Source organism: Dermacentor albipictus, chromosome 2 (genome assembly GCF_038994185.2).
Source record: "Dermacentor albipictus isolate Rhodes 1998 colony chromosome 2, USDA_Dalb.pri_finalv2, whole genome shotgun sequence".
In the NCBI taxonomy this organism is placed as follows: domain Eukaryota; kingdom Metazoa; phylum Arthropoda; class Arachnida; order Ixodida; family Ixodidae; genus Dermacentor; species Dermacentor albipictus.
The window spans coordinates 112,254,533-112,276,031 of record NC_091822.1 but is presented as its reverse complement, the minus strand read 5'-3'; the positions used below and the strand labels follow the sequence as shown (position 1 = coordinate 112,276,031).

At 44.3% G+C, this 21,499-nt stretch overlaps 1 long non-coding RNA gene and 1 pseudogene across 1 annotated transcript; both read right to left on the bottom strand.

Moving 5' to 3' along the window:
• Positions 1-319: 319 nt before the first annotated feature.
• LOC139055515 (uncharacterized) lies at positions 320-2,808 on the bottom strand (annotated as a pseudogene).
• A 15,099-nt stretch (positions 2,809-17,907) lies between these two features.
• On the bottom strand, positions 17,908-21,148 carry LOC139055514 (uncharacterized). Its single transcript, XR_011511822.1, has 3 exons — positions 21,046-21,148; positions 19,353-19,437; positions 17,908-18,004 (listed from the first exon to the last, which is right to left on the bottom strand). It is a non-coding gene; the product is annotated as an uncharacterized lncRNA (long non-coding RNA).
• Between the last annotated feature and the right edge of the window lie 351 nt (positions 21,149-21,499).

Here is a 21,499-nt window from a genome sequence, read left to right as displayed (position 1 = left end):
TTATATATATAGCAGTACAGATTGACTACATTGGGTTCTAAAGGAAGCAAATATTACACATGGCAAGTTTCGGGAACCTTTACTCAGCCAATGCGGCCCAAATATGAAAACACTTTGGAATCCCTGACGTCACGCTGACAGACCAGCGCTGGGGTTTTGGCGCAAAATTCAAATACTGATACTTGGACCTTCACTTTCTCAACTAATAATCAAACTATTTTTTGAAATGACTGCCTACAGGGTTCTCAAACAGTGCTTCATTAGTCTTAACTGATTTATTGTTTCGGTTTAGTGTCCCTTTAAAAAAACTACGAGGAGGCAAATATCATCTTGGTACTCCTTTAGACTCCCAAATATTCATGCAGTTCAGGTGCACGGATACCAAAAAACATGCCAGTTTGACTTCCATAGATACATGTGTGGCAGTTCGCAAGCAAAGTTCCGACACGGTACATCTGCCCAAGGTTTTGCAGCAGCAGCTTCTGATTTTTTTTTGAAATCAAGGAATGCAAACTCAGCCACAGTCTTGCCGAATCCCCATTCCACTGCTTGACGAACTGTGCTCATTTGCTTGTTGAAGAGCTCTTGCTGGCGAGTGAGGGCAGCACCGGCATAAGGCCTCATCAGGAGAGGGCGCAAAGGATACGCAGGGTCACCATAGATGCAGTAGGAGTTACCCTGCACTAGCCGCTCCAACTTCTCGTAGAGGCCACTGTCGCGCAGGATACCTGTGTAAAAAAAGAACAAATGCTTTTAAAAATGGCCATGAAGTTGTGTATCTTCACTGCAGGGTGGCTCTAGCTCTGACACTGTTTCAGGCAGTGCTTAATAGGTTGTGATGGCCCGCACCATAGAACAATCCGTAGCAGATGGTTGTAGCTCAACATTTCGGACTATAAGATCAATTATGGGTGGTTGCCTTTTCCAAATTGCAACCTGAATGTGTGTTTAATGCATTTCCACCTCAGTGTAAGTGGCATGGTAAACAACATGCAGTAGCAATGCGGAAATGAGGCAAAAGCAGTGGTTTCATATTAGATTTTTCTGAAACTGTCATTGAAATAAACATGAAAAATTGTTTACAGATGGTTAAAATGAGGAGAAAGGTGTAGGTAATGTGTAGGAATTATTCCAAGTGTGTGGACATCTAGTTGGGTTAGAGAAGTTGGTTCTAGATAAGGGGGACACAAGTGGCTCCCACATGCCACATCTAAACTCTGCTTGGGTCTCGCCTGAACCCAAGAAATTCGCATACACAATTAGTTTTTCTGCAAATGTAAACTTTTGTATTAAGGGCAGCGTTATAGCTGATGTTCAATAAGAGAAAGACACCATACGACTGACAAAGCACTGACTTTAAGCTAGCAGATTTCATTAGGTAAATGTTTATATATGTCACATGCAAAGTGCACAATTCATTATAGTAGGAACCAAGAATGCAAAAAAAGCATGGAAAAGAACACAAATGTCTGGGAGAACAGCATGCACTGCAGTACCTGTAGAGCAATAACACCTGTGCTCTTGCATTGTCATGAAAGGTCTTAAGGCATTTCACGGACATATGTAATCATTTACCTAATAAAATCAGTCAATTGAAAGTCGGTGCTTTATCCGTGGTATTGTGTGTTACTTTGGTTCTGTGTCAACTATAGTGCTTGAAACGCCCTAACAAACATTCCGATCTAGCTGTACTTGTTTTACAAACTCTACATTAAACAAAAAAACACTGACCAGCGTCATGCCTGTGCCCTTCATAAGGCCCATCAAGTTGGCACACAATCCCATTGGCACACATGATTGCCTGATACTTGAGTGCGTGGTGCCTCTTGTGCCCAGAAAAATACATGCGCTGGTTCAGTGAAGGGCGGCAAATGGGCCTTGCCGTGCCATCCACAAAGCCCCAACAATTGCGCAGGGGAGCCCCTCTGTCATACACAGCCTGTAAAGACAAACAAAACCTCCTCAGTCAAAACTGCATGTACACGCTCAATTTTAGCGGTATCGCTGAGCTTAGTGTCACAATATATTTTAGCCTGTAGTATACATTTGCTGCTGAAACAGTTACTTAATTTACTGGCAATCGGATGGTGACAGCAATGAGCAGCCATAGCATGCCGCATGCAAAACTGGAGAAAAAGATTTTAATACCTCGTATCAAGTAAACATTTATCTGTTGCACAAAAACAAAAGCACAAAAAAGGGTGCAGTGCAAGAACATGAAGCGTGCAAAAGCAAATCACACCAATACAATTTTCGCCCACTTACTTTGGAAAAACCCTCCAGGTCACTGAGACGCAGCCAGCTGTGGTTATTCAAGTCGTCCAGCAGATGGCCGAATGAGCTGTCAATATGATTGAACAGTATGCTCACGATGCTTGACATTGCGGACGCGTGTCGGCCGAAAAGGGGCTCTAAATCCCACCATCTATTGGGGTACGCAAGTCTGCGAAGACCCATCAATAGAGCTTCCTCTGCCGACACAGTGACTCCCTGGCTGCTCCGGATTTCCGTTATGCGCAAGGCATCCTTGAGCATGTGGAGGTCGCCCTTCTCGAATCGGAACAGCCTCCGAAAAGTTTGGTCATCCATAGCCGCAGCGTCCACGAAACCGGTGGACGAAATCCTCTTTCTTTCTGTGGGCGCGCGGCGGGCGAGGAATAAATCTTCTATTTCTGTCCACGACAAATCAAGGTAAAGAAGCTGGTCGCATAGCACACGGGCCCGCTGTCGCCGCAACGGCGTCATGTCAAAATCTGCAGTAGGCTCTAAATGATCAAAACAGAGACCACGTCGGATTACGCTGCACGTGAAGCCTAACAGCATGCAAACTAACAGCGTACCAAACGTATGTTTGGATTGCTTCGGCTCGGCCTCAGTCGTACCGTAAGCGCGTAGATAATCTTATAGATCTTTTGCCTAGTGTCGACATACATCGTTTTCATATATATTAATTGCTTCTAATAAAAAAAAGTTTAGTGTACTTTACTTCATATGCTTCATTTCATATTTTATAAAATGATAACGCAGCAACGATCAGACGTTGGTGGTGCTGCGAGCGCATGCGACCTCATTGCGGTTTGCGTTTGGGGCCGCTAACCTATAACACGTTTCTGCTTGCGTACGCAAACGCAAACGCACCCAAGCGCTTGGGGCCCCAACGCCTTGCGTCCCCAACACTAAAACTGCCTATTTATGAGGCGTTTGTGCCGCCGATGACCTATTTGTTGTCGACGAAGTGTTCGCAGTGACAAGGCGGTTGCGGCGAGAGTTGAGTTTGGTTTCTTTTTTGCTTGATACTTAGGCGGGTTTGAGCCATTTATGTTAGTAGTTTTCTGTCGATGGACGCGAAATAATGCCGGCGTACTAGCCGCATACAGCTTGGCTGTAAAAAAAAGCAATGGATGCAACCATAGCCGTCATAAACAATCACAGCAGAAGCGTTACAGATGCCTCCTTGTAAAGAAACCATCAGACATGCGTCCTGTACGCGATGCACAGGTAAAATCGCTTGCCTAGGTGTGTGCAATACCAATTTTTGTACCTGTGTACTTTTTTTGCTGTAACCTGAAGCTTTAATGAGACCATCCAAACAAACTGGTCTCCTGCCTTTTATGTTAAGTGTAATTCGTAAATACAACTTTATGTGTTGAGACTTCACTGAACTAGGCATGCAGCGAAAACACGTTTATGGATGTTGTCGCTTATATTTCACTTTGCTACCACCTGTTCGACGCGTTTAATAATCATATCTGTGTAATTTTGGTGTCTCGTGTTCTACTGCAGGTAATCGAGGTGATATATGCAGCGCCTTCTAATTACCCAACGGGTCCTTATATAGGTAGGGATATAATAAGAAATTCAGTATTATTTTGCATCTTCTCTAGAATAAAGCCTCAGAACAAACGTCAATTAATTTAAGGTTGCAGTCTTACCCTGAAATATTCCTCACCTTTGTCCTCGCGCTAAGGTGGAATTGCGTTGCGAATGCAGTCAGTGTTTTAACTATGTCTGTTCAAAATGACTGTACTCTGTGAGGTAGTCATGCTGGTGATATCTCTACATAACATGTCAACTAATATGTAAGAATTGTCTAAGGCCTTCAGGGGAGACTCTCGGCGAAAATGCGTAAATGCAGACAATCATTTTCGTAACTGTTACCAATTCAAACTAGTTACATTTTGCCAGCTGATTGTTGGCAATAAACATTTAATAGTTTTGGCATTCTCCATCACAGCGGCCTAAGCAATGTGCATCTCTGATAGTTATCATCGTTTCAAAATTTAAGCTTGGAAGCTCACACACGGTTATAAGAAGTTGCATCGTACGCCGTCTTTGGCATGCATGAACTAAAATATGCGTTGTTCGCGCGCTCAAGAAATACTTGATCTGACGGACGTAATAACCGTGGCTATAGGTGCGTATGAGGCAACGGCATGCTTTCGACTTCAGGCTGTTGTATTTCCCCAAATACGCACTTTGTTTTCTTCAACACTTACTGTAGAACGGGCCCGGGAAAGATCATGCAAGGCAGCAAGTCAGAACTGGTCACTACCCACGTTCCGATGGCGCAGCCCAGGAAGGACAACAGAATGAATGCGCCCACGGCAAGCATTTTCCGGCTGGACAGAGACATTATACCATCGGTATCAAGAAAAAGAAATTGCACGAGGCTTGATAAGGAACTCTTTCCTACAGTTGTGCGTGAATGTGAGCCCTTTGGTAGAAGATTAGTTTTCCTAACAGAGCACGAGATAACGGCCACACAAGAAAAGACAACTTTATACATGCACAAATGCACACAGACCTCCTGTTGATGGTTTTCATGCGTCTTCTCTCGCTCGTTAGTTGTTCGCGACGTGTTAAGAAAACGAACACTTTTCTCAGACACACAACATAAACAACGAAGGAACTGCTTAGAACCAAATAGTCAATTCGTCTTTTTTCACCGCTGATGTTATTACCAATTTTACCATATTGCAAAGCGTGCTAAATATGTACGTGTGTGTTCGGTTCTAATGGCTGAGTGATTGCGTAGATTTCATTACGATAGCGATTATGTACACACTCCAGGCAAGTTGTTGCCGTCTGCGCCAGCGTCGCCATAACCGCGATATTTGGCACATATTTATGTATATGTATGCAACATTGTTATCCATGCTGTATATGCCGAGAACACGCGGTGCTATTCAACCGACAAAGTGGCTCAAAGCAAAATTATATCCCTCACTCATTTACTCCTTAGAGTCTCTTTAGGAATGGCAGCGCGCAGGCAAAACTCATAAGAAAGTCACAGTGAATGCTTTTTCTACTAAGTCTTCTTACACTATAAAAAGGTGCACACAGTGTCAGCGGTCACAATCTAAATGTGATATGATTTCAGTGACACCGATTTTACTCGAACGCAATGGTGCTTGTGTAATTCCTTTGCAGGTATATTTAGGAATCTAACGCTTTACAATCCAAAGCATTTAAAGGAGCGAAAAATTTCGGCGCCACCCGCGTATGTCGTATCCGTGTGTATTCGCGTCCGCGTAAGTTAAAACACCCCTTCCCCTCCCAACCCTCCAGAGGAGTTCAAGAGAAACTTTATACTTTACTATCACTGTGAGTGCTTCACAATTTTTCGCGCAACTACCATTTTTTGTGTCTTCTTTCACATTTATCAACATTCTCAAGTTAACCCTAACAAAGCAGGAAATGTTGTGGCCTTTCTTGAAGAGAATAGCACGTTTTTGCAAGTTTGACTACTTTTCTCTGGCTTTCCTTGTACTCACGGACGCAGAACGCTCATTCGGCAGACGGAAAGTTCCAGCAGAGTGAACACAACCAATATGAATGCGTGATAGTTCTACGAAAAGGAGTTATAAGTTGTCACTGTTGAGACATTCTCGAGCAGAACTTTTTTCTTGCGTTAGAGGTGCATCTTGGACCTTGAAACCCCGCAAAAAATATTGGCAATTAGGCCTTATATAGCGCCTTACAAAATTTATTATACACCATTTGTTTCTGTGAGCCACTTTTTTGTGGTTGCTTTTCAGGAGAAGCGTTCCTCATGGCGTCATACTCGGACATTTGTCACGAAGGAGAAGAAAATCCGTCTCAGTCGGGCTTTTCGTAGTTCAATCTAGCAGCGTGGCTCACTACAGAGCGAGGGCTGAAACACGGCGATGTTCTATTTCCAAGTGCCTGACTGCTGCGTCGATGTTGCGATAGCTACGCCTTCTAGTAGATGCAATTGAGGCTGAGTCGTGAAAAAGCTATTACAGTTATTTACGTTTCCGCTTTGAGGCTTGCGAGTATCTTTGTATGGTTCTGACGTCCAAGATCTTGATTTCATGCAATATATTCAGAGAAAGAGTGTGTCCTTTCAGTACTCCTATGAGTGTGGGAGGAGCGCTGACTACCAAAGAGAGTTGGCAGCACAGCCTGTCTATTTAGTGGGGTGCAGCTCGTGGTCGGCATGTATATGACTCACCTTTTGAAAACTAGTAGTATCACAAGAGATGTGGTAAAGAGCTGGAAATCCGTGGACAGATACCACGTGTGCGGAAGCATATCCTGTAATCACGAAGTTCGTTCATTGCAGCAGATTCAGTTAGGTCGCTAAATGTTTCGCAAGGTTGCTACACTAATACTTGTGCGCGTACAGCAGATGCAAAAGCTGAAACTGCGCAACGTTTTTCTTATGTTTTCTTGTCAAGAAATTGTATTTTCTGTCATCTTAGCTGCGTCTGAATTGTCACGCTTCAGTAATGTGGTCCATTTCTCAACGGGAAATTTTTTTTGTATATTTAGTTATGTTTGTTAGTTACTATATACAGGGTATAGAACACCCCTAATTTTCGTCAACAGAATAACGTCTGCAGCCCTGAAAATCTCCCAGCTTACGCTCTGTTGGCCCGAGGTTCTGAGCTGAGACTGCGAAAATACAACCTCACTCACATACATGTGAACGTATGACCGTTGCTTCATTCAGCATTAAAAAAGACATCGTAGCGCTGGAACCCTCACTTACGGTACCAGGATAAATACTGTGTGATACATAAATACGAGTGCCAGGCATACACGGCATTTCCTGCGCTACCGCTGGTTCGTACGCGCCGGCAATTTGCGCAGAGTAGAAGCATTATCCAATGAGTTCAGAACAATACCGCGTTTCTGACCATTGTAGCAGTTTCATCCACACTGTAGTCAAAGTGGGTGCCGTCTGTCACGATGCCAGTGAAAATATTTCGATTTCACTGCAATGGAAGGGTGGTTCCATCTAGAGCGTATATGGCGAACTCTGCGCTTCTGCCGTAGCAGTGTGACATATGGTTCGTCGTTCCGTCGGAATGGCGGTAATAGGAAACGTTTCAGCAACATCACCACATACAACACCCCCTTCCCGTTCATAATAATTCTTGATTAAACTTCTGAGCATAATACTAGCAACTGGGACAATTACCATAGGTTCCTGTGCGCAATTCTAGAGTGAACAACTTAGCAGTTTAAAATGAACAGCCCCATGTGCACCTGGCACTCTTATAAATGAAACACACATTATAACGGCAACAAAGATTCCAAGACTGAAGTGGCAATCGTAAGCAAGGCAGTGAAGCACATAGCATGTCTCACCCATGCACTGATCTCAACGAAATTCCTGATCATCAGAAGCAGGTGCCACCAGTTACTGGCGACATCCTTGTGTAGCTTGAGGAAGAAAGCCTTGGTGTCCGGTCCGAATACGAAGCGTGGCATCAAGTATAAGCAATGATGACGAAGAACAGCGGAGTGGCAGTTCTGCATGTATTGAAATACAAATAAAAGGGAGGAAGGGGTATTGAGGTAATTAGCAGTGGCAGACATACTTCGATCGCGCTTTTGATGCGAAAACGTTAAACGGTCCCTGCGCCTGTCGTTTGGACAAACGAATAACCGCAGCTCAATTTATATTGGCTCTGAGGCCACGCCTCGAGCGCACCTCAGCGGAACAGAGCCGGTGAAAGCGAACACCTACTGTTGTCTTAGAGAACCAGGGGTTGCGCGAGGGGAGAGCACATCGCCGCGATCGCATGTCACACTCGCTGTCCGGAAGCCTATGTTATCGGCACGTTGTCTTTCCACGCAAGCTATCGCCTGCGTTCAAGTGCGCCTTGGTGATTGCTAAAAAGAAACATTTGCGTAGAAAATACAATAAATTTGAAAGAAAAACGTGAGCGGTAGTGAGTTTTAAACCTAAGACCACCGGTTCAAAAGTAAAATGCGTTACCCACTGCAATAAACCAGCGTCTCCTATACAGCAGCCCTGCGCTCTGTGCTTTATGACTTCATGCTACTTCAAGCGAAATTTTCGTTGCCAAGCCCGTCGGGCCGAAAGCGATGGCGACAAAATCACCGCGCCATAGTCGGGAGACAGAAGATAGAGGAAGATAGAATTAACTCATATGGGCCGTCGACCATTAGATCGGTAATATACAGGTTAGGAACGCGGGCAATTAAATTAAAGCTGCAAGCATGCGCAGGAAATAATGGCATTTTGGGAGCACTTCAGGCTGGCCTCAGAATAGTCAAGCGTCCGAATGACAACTTATTTGTTCTTAATCAGTGTACTGAAGTATCCAGAGCCGAAAGGAGACCGTTATATGCGGCCTTTTAGACATTAGAGGAGTGTATGACAACGCAAACCACAACATCTTGTGGGATAATGTGGATGGGGAAGGCCTTCGCGGCGATTGTATACAGCTTTTGAGAGCGATTTACCTAGCAAATACAGTTTGCGTTGAATGAAAAGGGATGAGGAGCGAGGACAAAGCTGATATTGTAACGAAGAACACCTGGACGTAGGCAGCGGCATTGCCATTAGCATCGCGTCCCGCAGATGCTCGAGCTAAGAGGCTGTGCTGGGTGAAGCGCTCTACCCATCAGCCGCCCGTCATGTAATAAACCTCCTTTATAACTGGTGGGCCTGCTGGGTCCATTTAACCTCGCCCATCCTGGAACTCCGCACTCGGCCGCTCCCTTCCGCCATGCCAGACGCCAACCAGCAGATGCTCCCGTCGCGGCCTGTTCTCTGCGCTGGCGTTATTCGCCAGCGGGATCCTACTATCTTCAGCAGGATGGACGTTTGGTCTTAGGGCGTTTGCTCTTCTACCGATATTACGGTATTTTGTAGAAGAGCCGCAAGGGATGTAAGGTACGTGTACCATCGATAACCGCGAACCATGCGAGCCGGCGGAGAGTGCTCTCTCATGCCGAAGCATACTCATACTCATAATCGTATTGTCGCCTGTTTTTGCCTGTTTGTTTTGATGCCAAAGAAAGGCCAAACCGTAAGAGTGTGCGTGCTGTCGTTCACGATCGACTAACGTCGTGTGCTGGAGACTGCACATACAGCCTTTATTTAGGAACAACAGAAATGCAACCAGATGGCCTGGCCATATTGAGGAAAATATTTATTACTTCAGGCGATTATTATTCGTAAATACCTACTTACATGCACTTCATGATTACGTTCTTTTGTGAACTCGAGAGATATAAATACCAAAGTAGTAAACAAGCAGAAACCTGCTTGGGATTTAGAGGATGTGGATTTGGAGCTTCATCTGACGTAACATATCTGGCGGCACCTTGCGAATGGCATGTGGAACTACGCTTAGGAACTTTAAGGGCCTCGTGTAATATCAACAGAGGAGACAGTGTCTTTCGCAAACGCTGCCGTTAAAGCGATGCAATGGTAAGCGAAAAACACACTGCACCGCATCGGCGTTGCGATTGTAGCACGCAATGCAAGAGCATCGTCCACTTCACGGTGACGCGAGCAGCTGCTGCTTGGATGAAAGCCATCATGCCTTCCTGTCATCATTGATTGCAACGTTGCTTCCGTTTTTCCATCCCGCTGATAGCTAAGCGTTCTGCCCAGGTGCATTCCGGCTTTCGCTGAGCATCGGGGCGGAGCATGACGCTAACAAACTTAGCAAAAACACTTTAAAAATAATTCTTGGCTTCTGCGTCACTGTTTCTGCTCGATCAGTACACCATGGTCACAGTTGCTAGTATCTTTCTATCTCTAGTAAAGCGAAACACTGTGCCGGTCACCTGATAAATCGCCGTATCACGCCTATGATGAAAACGATGGGCCCGCCTCTCTTCTCCCTGCTGACAGTGAGGCACAAGAAAAATCCACTGCAAGAGAATTTGAAAAACCCGACATCAGCAATCAAGGTATGAAAACCTCGACAATAACTAATAAACGCGAACGAGAGCAGTTTGCTTATTTTGCAGTTAATTTAATCAGGCCCACACAGTTTTGTAACCCATTCTAGCGTATTTAAAGAAAGAGAGAGGCAATCTGTATGCTACCAATAATGTGTATATGGGCTGTGTAATCCGCGTTCTGCACTGTCCCCGACAATCAGACAATATGCAAATGCGCAGGCATAGATCTTTTCATGCACATCTTTGGAACTTTATCTCTTTTTCAGATGTCCCATTGCAGTGCGTATACAAAGCATTACAGTCACTTGCGGAGCAGCTTTCTTACTTTATCTGCAGCTTGCACCTCTTTAAGGATGCATAAACAGAAATAATAATTTAAGCTCTATCTGTAACTTGCGCGTATCAAGGACCAAATAACTGTACCATCGGAGCATGGATGGTAAGCCAGAAACAAAAAAAAAGCGAGAATTACTTAGTGGCGGTGGCCTGAACTTCCCGCAGTGTCTCGGCCTAACTACATGTATTTCTACATTCCGCTTGGATCAAGGTAGTCGTTTATTATTAAATTATGAATAAATTGCCTTCTAAAGCGGTATTCATTCACACGGGGGAGGAATCCTTCGCTTCATTTAGGCGAGTGCGCATTACATCCCAACAACATCACGTCTCCTGGGGGCCAATGTGCTGACGTAGACATCGCCGATCGATGGGAGACGTTCTGACCGATGGGGGACGGGCACAGAACTTTGTCTCTTGGTGGGGGAGGCAGCAGTGATCCTGTTGACTAGCCCAGGAACCTATTACACCGTGCTCCTGCACTCACCATATACAGGCGGCATCGAAAGTGCCGCTGGCTTTACAGACGCTTGACAGTCTTTTTCATGCCACGGAGATTGTCTTTCAATGGCAAACACAAGTTGAAACTCAGCGAGCGATGAAGCGACTCTGTTTTTTTCTTCTCATTCGCGGAGAAATAGGCGTGTCTTTGGGAGAGCATAGACGGGCCTGGGTATATGCGCTTAATGTCGACAGTATAACTCTCCGCCAACACTGAAATCCCTTATTCCCCGAAAGTCCAGTCCCTGTGAGCGGGATAGGAGCACAAAGCACCGTGTAGCTCATCATGTCATGCTGCCTTCAGCGTCGAGAGCTCCATGCGCGAATAACGCTTAACCCTTTCAGTGCCACTAACGTACCAGTACGCTCTCCGATCTCTCCAGACGGAGTGCGCAGTAACACAAATTTTTCGAGCTCTGCGATAGTTCCCCCATCTGCTCTATGTTTCTATTTCTTTTTTTTCCTCTCTGCATGTGTCCAGCGTCAGCTGACAAACAAGACAAGGTAGGTGGCCAGGTCACATGGCTTCCTGGACGGTGGAGGACGCCCACAAGGTGGGCGACCAAATTAATTCGTCTACTCTTAATGAAGTTCAGTCATCATCATCTCGGTTTCCTCAGTGAGGATTTTGGTTAGCGTGCTGCGGAGCGAACCCCGTGGTGGTGGTGGTGGGGGGGAAGGGGGATGCGCATCCGCCGATCGAAGGGGTGACGCCCGTACTCTGCGGATCACTGCCGGGGTGATTCTCCTTTACAATATTCGTGCATTAGCACAATAGCCACTCTTGCGACTTTATACCAGCTGCAGTAGATGTACAGCAGGGTTTTTTTGGCTATGAGGTGGTGGTGCTGTCGCGGAAGCGTGCTCGTCACACCGAAACTAGGTTGGAGATAAAAACGAAGACAGGGCTGAGAGGACCACACTAAGAGTGGATTTGTAATTATCCGTGTCACTTATTTGTCTTCTGAATAACCCAACACCAACCGCTGTGCTTGTTTTATGTTATATCACAAACCTATTAGGGCCCCCATGCTTTTTATTTTACCCAGATGTTTAAATTTTGAAATAGGTAAATAAAGTTTTCATTTCACTCGGTCTCTACAACTATGGCTCTACAAAACCCGCCGCATACAGAAAATGGCTCACCCACATGGTTGTATTGCCATTCGGTATACTAATATTACCTCTCTACAATGACATTTTAGAAATTTAGACGGTTTGACCCACCTACCTGAGGAAAAAGAACGTTCCAACGCTGCTAAACCCAGCGCTTATGAACATGAATGACCATTCGTCACAGGCGATGAGCAAATTGAGGTAACGTGCTAAAAAATGAGATAAAAGTTTGGTTTCACCACTACATGCAATAGGGCAATACACTATTCAGTGCTGAGGGAATGGTAGCATAGAGGCATAGACATTTCTACTGATAGAAGGCATTTGAATCTATTCGCTTGAGAATTGCATGCAGAATGGAAGTGGCCCTGCGCAGCTTGCCTCTTAAAGAATGTGTAAAACATGAATAGAATCCGTTTTATTTTTTTTTTCCGCTCGTAGTTTTGGTTTTTAAGGAGTGAAAAGGGAACTGGCACAAAATGCTTGTCTCGCTTCTCTAGCTCCTTTAGATAGCCGCCGACTCCACAATCGCGGTATATGATTCTTCGATTCCTCGAACGTTCAATGAGTAATAAGTTATAACATGTTTTATTGTGATCAAGTCGAAATTCTCTGGCGTAGGATTCGTTCATTTACAAGTAATCTGCACGTGTCACGACAATTCTGGGTTGGGTGAGGGGGGGGGGGGGGTGTCATGTGATGTCACTGATGTGTGGGTCAGTGCAGTAGATGAAGCCGCATTGTGAACGTCACGCCGGGAATTTTTGTAGGAAGGAATAATAGAGAAGTAAAGGTGAGAAGCATGAAGGGCGCTGCGCGTTCAGACAGAACCGACTGCCAATTCCCCATAACGTTTATGAGGCACGAGTTCAGAGAACAACCGCAGCAGGGCACCTGCGCCGTTATGTTGTAGCGCTGTCTTTCTCGATGATGTTCCTTCCACGCTTCGTCAGTGGTCGGAACGACTCTACGCCCGCGTTATCGATAGAATCAGCCGCGAGTGAGTTGCACACGATAAAAGAGGCACATAATCGAGCACAACGCATTATTACTACAATATCGCGGCGTTAGCTTATCTTGTGTGGAATGCGGCAAAGCGTATTATGAAAGGCGAAATAATTGCTTATGTGACATGCATACAGCTTCCGGCGAGACATAATCACTGTATGGCTTCCTACCACTATGCTAGCTTGACCCGTGCATGCGTCAGTGGTTTGGGACCAGCACCTCTGATTTTCATGACGCACTGGAATAACTTGTACGCTTGTAATACGCCAAAAAGCTGCACTTGATTTCTTCGTTTGGCGTCCATTTTTAAACATTCGCCTTAAAGGGACACTAAAGTGAAAAGTGATTTCTTCTGCATGAGTAAATCACCGTTCTACAACACCAAAAACACCACCCTTACAACGATAGGACGTTTGGTAAGCGAGAAAAAGCGCAAGAACGAAATACGGGTGGCGACGCCTACTTAAGTTCCCGCACCTGGGGGCTGTGATGTCATTAATTTTGATGGCATCTTCTAGGGCCTACTAAATATATATAGCGGTACAGACTGACTACATTGTGTTCTAAAGGAACCAAATATTAAACATGCCAAGTTTCGGGAACCCTTATTCAGCCAACGCGGCCCAAATGCGAAAACAAACTTTGGAATCCCTGACGTCACGCTGACGTACCGGCGCTGGCGTTTCGGCGCGAAATTCAAATACTGATACTTGGACCTTCATTTTCTCATCTAATATTCAAACTATTTTCTTGAAATGACTGCCTGCAGGGTTCTCAAACAATGCTTTATTAGTCTACACTGACTTATTGTTTCCCTTTAGTGTCCCTTTAAAGGAGGATACCACTCTGTTCAAGGCATTTTGTCTGTTCAAGGCATTTTGGCTTAACACTATAGTTACGGGGTCGGGAGCTATCGTATAAAGCAACAAAAGAAAAGTGGGATTGAAAATTTCTGTGTCACCAATGAATAACGCCTCATCCTAGTTCAAACTCTTTCTTTTATTAGGCAAGCTTTGCGGTTGCCCTTTTTTTTATCAGACACGTCACATGGTAAACAGCTGTGGTGGAAAACAGCGTCATGCGGATTTGTTCACAGCGAGTATAAGATCTTCTAACTCTCACGTGCAAGCATGATCCGAGACATGGTAACCTTGTGGTGAAATCAAGTGTTTCTAAATAACGTGCCTGCGTAGCTCGCACTTACATGAGAGACCCGCATTTTCGCCACTGGTGCGTACAAAGCAGAGGGAACTGAACAGCTTGTATTAAAAGCTTCTTGCACATATTAATTACGAGACGGTGCTCTGGACTGTTACTCTCAGTCACCTTAGTAATAATTTACGTAGAACATGGCCCTTTATTCGGAATGACTTTTTCAGCCTTCTTGACACCACAGCGGGATATCCTTTGAGTTCCATTCCTGTGCATTTCCTTCAAACGCCGCTTCCCAAATGCACTCACCAGCATTTCAAACTTATACATTCTACAAACCTTACTGCGAAATTCTCAGCGCAATAATAAATCTAACGTGCTTGTTATGGACAATATACACTAGGACAGCAGTGACCATTGCTGTTAATAATAGAGATTTTAGTAATCACTCCTTTGCTGCAGAAATTTATGCACTGGAATTGAAAAGAATCACCAGCAAGGCTAAAGCACTCTGATAAATGTCAGGCAGCAAATTTTCGGCTAAAGCTTGCACAAACAATTCTATTGCAAGAAGTCACGAAGAGTTAGAAGTCAAGGAAGCAAACTTTTCAAAAATTATGTGAATAACTATAGCCATCGTTCTATTAAAATCACCGCAATCGTATTAGCGGACCGTTACAGATTGCCTTCAAGTTTCCCTGCAACAGTTTCTTGAATGGTGGTGTCAATTTCTTGAGAAGTCGTTAAAGCCGGAAGTGATACGACAACAGTCGATGGCTGCCTCACGTGCTTACTTGAAACAGCAAACATGTGCGATTAGAAGCTTTCTTGTTCTCGGCGAACGGAACTCAGCTAAATATACGATAGCTTTGCAAGTAAATTACGGTTCTGTGGCAAGAACAATGCAGAGCAACAAACGTGACTTGAAAACGCGTCACTTGTACTTCAACAACCAACAAGTGGGCCTGCTTTACAGCAGAGGTATAGAGAAAGTTCACCAAGTGCGAGTGGGATCCCTTCGCGTGTTAGGCCTGCGTGAAGGTGCCGCTGGCGCGATGCATTGACAGGTGTAGTGTACGCTCTGGCGACCACAATTTTTGACGCAAACGGAAAGTTATTTCTGTCGACAGCTGTTCTCGGGTGGCACGCCACCAGCAATGCACCCGAATTGATGTACAGCACGTGTCACTATTTTACACTCAACTCTGCACGAATCACCACCACAAAGACAGTGAACATGCACTGCAATGTCGATATCAGTGAACAACGGATTTGCGAGATGACACATGGATACCCCCACCTCTTTTTCTGAGGAATGTGTTCGCGTAGGTGGGGTGCATCACAATTATTGCAGATCCTTTAGGCCCCATTTTTGGTAGTGTTTTAACATTGTGATCAATAGTTATGCGCAGCTTTGCGATTGCGACAATCATTTTTTTTCTTGGTTACTTCAAGCACGAACTTTGCCTACATTGCTACATAATCATTCCGTAAGGGCCAATCGACCCTTACTGCAATAAGCTGAGATGCGCAGGCACAAGGAACGCATACACACAAGCAAGGGTGTCCATGCCATATCAGAATGCAAGCGCCAGAGACCGCTTCGGCTATATATTTTGACAGATTCTATTCGACGCTCTATTTGGCGCATAAAAAAATAACTGTAGTCACTTTTAGCGCAACTTTAGTTTAATACTGAAACTGGATACCATGGAACGCGCGACAACATCCTGTCGTAAATGGTGAAGCACAAACACTGAATGTTTGTCTTTATTCCTTGGCTCATAACCTACCCTGCTTTTCCCTAAGAAAGGCAAATGTATTTTCCTAAGTGCAAATGTGCGAAACCTTATTTCAGAATTCTATTGAGCAACCCGTTCACATCCTTTTTTTGTAATTCTAAGCCAAACTATAACCGAAAGCTGCGAAATGCAAGCGTGCACAACAGGGGCGAAAAACGATGCATGTTTGTAATCTACTCACACCAGTTGTCGGACATCGTTTGACCGCAATGGCAAAACACTATGTGGACGATGGAGAAGAACCTCATACCGTGCAGGAACTGCAGGGCATAATGGTCAGTGTTTGACTTCTCGGCGACTTTGAGCAACATGCGCGTGTTTGACGTGGCGGAGAAACCTTTCACAAGATCACCAAGCGCACCTAGAAAGGAGGTGGCAAATAATCATTACGAAAAGTCAGTGTTGGGAAATTGATTCTGCAATACGTGTGCACCTCAGTACGTTTGAAAGATAGAAAGCTGGGCAATGCTTGAACATGAGAAAACCTAAGCAAACTTATCGCGCACAACTGCGATATTAATGAAAATTCACCATTTGCTAATAGAAGATGTAGTAGTGGAGCAGAATCACAATCAATTTTCCTGGCATGAATGAGTGTTGCTATGTTGTGGTACAAAGGAATAGAATGGCCTAGGGCACAGGAAGGCACACCTGATCGTATTCACAGCGTTAGCAATGAAGCATTCCTGAGATTCAACTAAAGACCATAGCTTCCCAGTTTTCGCAGTGAGAGCTAAAACTGAATAAAATGAAGGTGTAGATGTCAGGGAAAATAGCTTTTGCTGTGGTCCTTTCTTTTTCACATAATCCTTACTCTTTGCCTTTTGTGGCTGATTTTTAGGTTATGCACATTGAAAGCAGCAATGTTTGCATTTAGTGAATTAGTGGTACTTTTTTTGCTTGCTGGCTATATAGGAAGTCGTAACAAATTGTCGTTTTGTAGTTTGCATATTCCATAAGGGGATTGATTCCTTTGTCAGTGTTTGCTTTGGCTGAATAAATTTTAGTTCACTTACAATTACCTTAAATGCGCATTGAAATGAAACCAGTAATACTTGCCAGGAGGAACATCAGCCTACGTGCAATGCATATTTTTTTTTCTTAAATTGTCGTCTATCGACGCTTCAGTTGACCTACTTTATTTCGTGCCAAATAGTGTTCTTCGCGAACTGCTCCGTTCGTCAGCCGCAGCCTATTTATGTGCACTGCAGGACGAAGGCCTCTGTCTGCGATCTCCAATTACCCTGTCTTGGGCCAACTGATTGCAACTAGCGCCTGCGAGTTTGCTAATGTCATGCCGTCACTTTGTCTTTTGCCGTCATCGACTGCGCTTCTCTTCTCTTGGCGCCCATTCTGTAACCCTAATAGTCCACCTGTTTTTTTTTTAACCTACGCATGACATGGCCTGCCCAACTCCAATTTTCCCCCTTAATGTGAATTAGAATATCCGCTATCCATGTTTGACCTCTGATCCACACCGCTCTCTTTTTGTAACTTAATGCTACGCTTAACATTCTCCCTTCCATTCCTTTTTGCGCGGCGCTTAACTTGTTCTTGAGCTTCTTTGTCAATCTCAGATTATCTGCCTATATGCTGCACTAAATAATATTTAGCATCAAAAGAGGATGCTTAGGGTCTGTTTTTCGCCATGTGTATTTGCTATTAAGGAGCATAAGAAAGTGCGAAAATACAGCAAACGAAGAAAGAAAAATTTAATAGTTTTTTTTTTGAAATATTCACTTATGTAAAGTGTAGAATCACGTAACATCAAATAAACGCATTCAATTGCAATATACGTACCGTACTTTTCCATGAGTTTTGGCTTGAACTTCAGTAAACGTTCTGTCAACGTAGCAGCAATAATGATGACTAGAAGGACGCACAAAAACATCCTGCAAACCGTACAACAACAGAAATAAAAACAGTGTATATGTACGTCGCAGTATATATTGAAAGGCACTAACGTGAAAGTGTAATTAGCTTATACTTCTAAATAAGTAATTAAGTATGTTAATCTTATTTACTTCGTCGCAGGAAGTTGATTACCAAAAAAAGAACCATCAAAGCGGAGCTTACGTTTTCTGAATTTCGTGTCGGAGCCCTAACGCCTGTACGTCAAAATGACGTCATGGATTTTAATGCGTCTTGCCCTGCACGGATTGATGCAAACAGTAAATGCGACTGAATTTTGAATCCAGTTTCTTTCCCAATAACAGAAATTGCGTCTTCTGGTTTATCAAGCCTTCTCTCATGACGAGAGTGGCGCCTTTGGTATTGTTGAAGAAAGCTTTACTGTTTCAGCAAAAAATAGGTACTATCTTTAGTGTGCTTCAGAGATTGCTTGGGCTGAAAAGGGAGTTGACCTCGAACGCTCAATTTTTTTTTCGCCTAGGGAACTGTTAGAAACTCAAGAAACTTAACGCAAAAAAGCAGTGCCAAAGGATACCACAAGGGACCTTCGCTTTCGCGTTTTCAGACAAAGATGTGCGTGGTTTGTGGTGTGACAGATCGCCGCTTTGCTTTGGCGGCGTTGTAAGCGCCAGCGATGTTACTTTGTTCTGGGCCTTCGAGATTGCATGCTTGCTTGTTTTGTGCGGGCAATCTCGGAGGCCATGCCTTGTAGCCGTTCCTTTTCCGCGCCACCGCTTTGCCCCAGGGGCGCTGTAGCGCCAGCGACGTTACATTCCCGCTGGAGCGACGGTTTGATGAGGGCGAGCATCGGTTCTGATCGTAAAAATAAGCCTTGGTCCTCTGAACGACTTCGTTAAATTGAAATACTCACTGTTCCGAAATTCGTTTAAGTGAAACATTTTTGCATAGCATCTATAACAATACTGCCGGAGATTTTCAAAAAGTTCGTTATTCTGAAATATTCGATAAACCGACGTTCGTACAACGGAGAGTTTACTGTATATGGCTTTATACCTTCATACAACCGGCTAACAACTATATCAGCGGACTGTGTTTTCAAAGATACAATTCCTTCCATAAGTTTACACTGACTGCCTGTTCATGGAAGGGCCCACCATTTCCAAACAAAAAATTCATGAAACGGATACTCTAAAACTAAGAACTACCACAAAAATTCACAAGAACAGCGAATAAAACTATAGTGTTCTCGATTCCCACCCTAACAAAGGTGCACAAATTCAGGCAGCATTGCGATATCTTTCGCCATATTTGTAGAGCAAACATGTGGTTCGTACCACCAGCGCGTCAAGAATAGTGAGCACAACTTACATAATTCCAATTTGCGCATTTGTCCATGGTTCTACTTCCGCTGTCACGCAATTTGATACTTCCAGGCGTACCATCGGAGGCTTGACTGTGAAAGGTAAGAACTCAAGAACAATATAATCACGGAGTTTCTTTGCTCTCTTACGAAACTTTCTGTGACTGAAGGGACAGCTACAGCTTTTGTCATGTGGTCCACTAAGAGACGCGCTTGGTTATTGTGGCAATGCTTGACACTGAGCATAAGACGCACTGTGGGCGTAGGCACTGTTTGACACACGCCTGTTTGGATAATCGTACCCCAGAGTGTTTATGGAAGTTGTAGCCTTGACTAATATCTCCTGCTAATATTTGTGGGCACACTGTCTACCTGAAGGCAGACACATCAATTCTTCCCTGGTGTCTCTATAAAAACGTGACTGTATATAGTCGGGCGTTTTTAAAAGGGCGCTTCACAAACCTGCAGCCTCTTGTATTTCTTGGCATACCTGAATGGCACTCATTTCGTGGTGTGAGCGATCACCACCAATCAGTGAATTTCGGGAATTATTCACATTCTTTAGAGTTGTGCGGCAAAAACGCCATCTCATTATACGGCACGCCCAAGTGGATGACTCGGGATTCATTTTGACCACTTTGGACTCATTAGTGTGCCTATAATTATACAGGAGCGCTTTTTCACTTCGCCTCCGTCAAAATTCTGCCGCCACATCCACGATCGCACCCACGACCACCAGCTCAGCATCGCAACTCCAGAGCCACTAAGCTAGCGGGGTGGGTATTAGGCACAATAGTCAAAGCGCTTGGAGCCAGTCATAAGAGCCATCAAGTGGAGCGTTTGTTGCTGGTTTTCAAACAGGAAAACCAAAAGATTCTTTCTGAGTGCTCGCAGAGGCCAGAACTAGTCAACGCTTTTTAGTAGGCTTCTTCAGCGCTCGTATCTTCATTCAACCGTTATGCGCACAGATGGCCAGATGACGTTTAGAGAAACGAGAGTGAGTTAAAAGCAACATAGAAAGCACATGTGCCTCCGCCTAATGACATTAAAGGAAGAACTGAACTCTGATTGATATGTTGGTAGATTGAGCGAAACGAAAGAAAGAAAAGGCACGGCGACAGTGTACTTTCAATTTTACAGTACCCCACAGCTACTACGAAATTACAGCGCAGGAAATATCATACGAGCCTAATCAAGTCTGTGTGAGCGCAGCCAACTTAACGGCCGCTCAGGCTAGCTTTCACAATGTCAGCGTTGCGAAGAAACCCACCTTTTTAAGCTACTAGCTGCCACTTGAACTTATGCTGCACAGGTTAAAAAGACACTGTTTCAAACTGGATTAGCTGATACTGACACATCGTTTTGTATTTCCCCCCTCCCAGGACCTAATTCTACGTTGTTTTATTCATATTTGCCTAGCAGCAATAACTATGCAACGTTTAATCAGTCTGCATGCGTTGACGTTCCGTTTTATTTCGGGCTTGCTTTTGCTGTCTAGCTCTAAAACTTACTTCAGAATTGTAGAAAGCTCCGCAATCTTTGTGCTTAACTCATAATGTTTAACAAGAAAACCCGCATTTTTGGGACTTGGATTAGGAGCAGTCAACATTCAACACTAAATGCTCACAAACAATATCCGCCGTTCGGTTCGCATGGCGGTTGTCAATACAGTTATGTACATCAATTGTCTTCAAGGCTTACCTGCGTCGACTAAAGCTTGCAAATCTCGTTGGTTTCAATCGTCTACAAAGCAAATCGCCAAGCGTACAACGGGAAGCTCTTCGACGGAGAAGTAATTGCTAAAGTATTTGAGCTGTAAGAAAGAAAACAAAGATGAACTGAATACGTGGGTTCTAAAGCATGTCAGACAGAGAATATTAATTATTTAATTTTCCGCAACCGAATGCCAGCTTTCTTAGGATGACGTAAGTAGAAGGACAACAGACTTCGGCGAGCAGCTGACGCTTGCGATGCTCCTGCAGACACGTAATCTACCAGCCAATCTACCTTTCACTCGGAGATCATTTATTTCCTAAGGAGAAACCAGATCCATTTAGCCTTTAGCAAGGAAAATCTCTTATGTTCATTTGGTCATAGAGTGAAAATTTCTATGTTTCTGAGCGTTAAGAACCTGTGCTTTTTAAGCTGCTTTGAG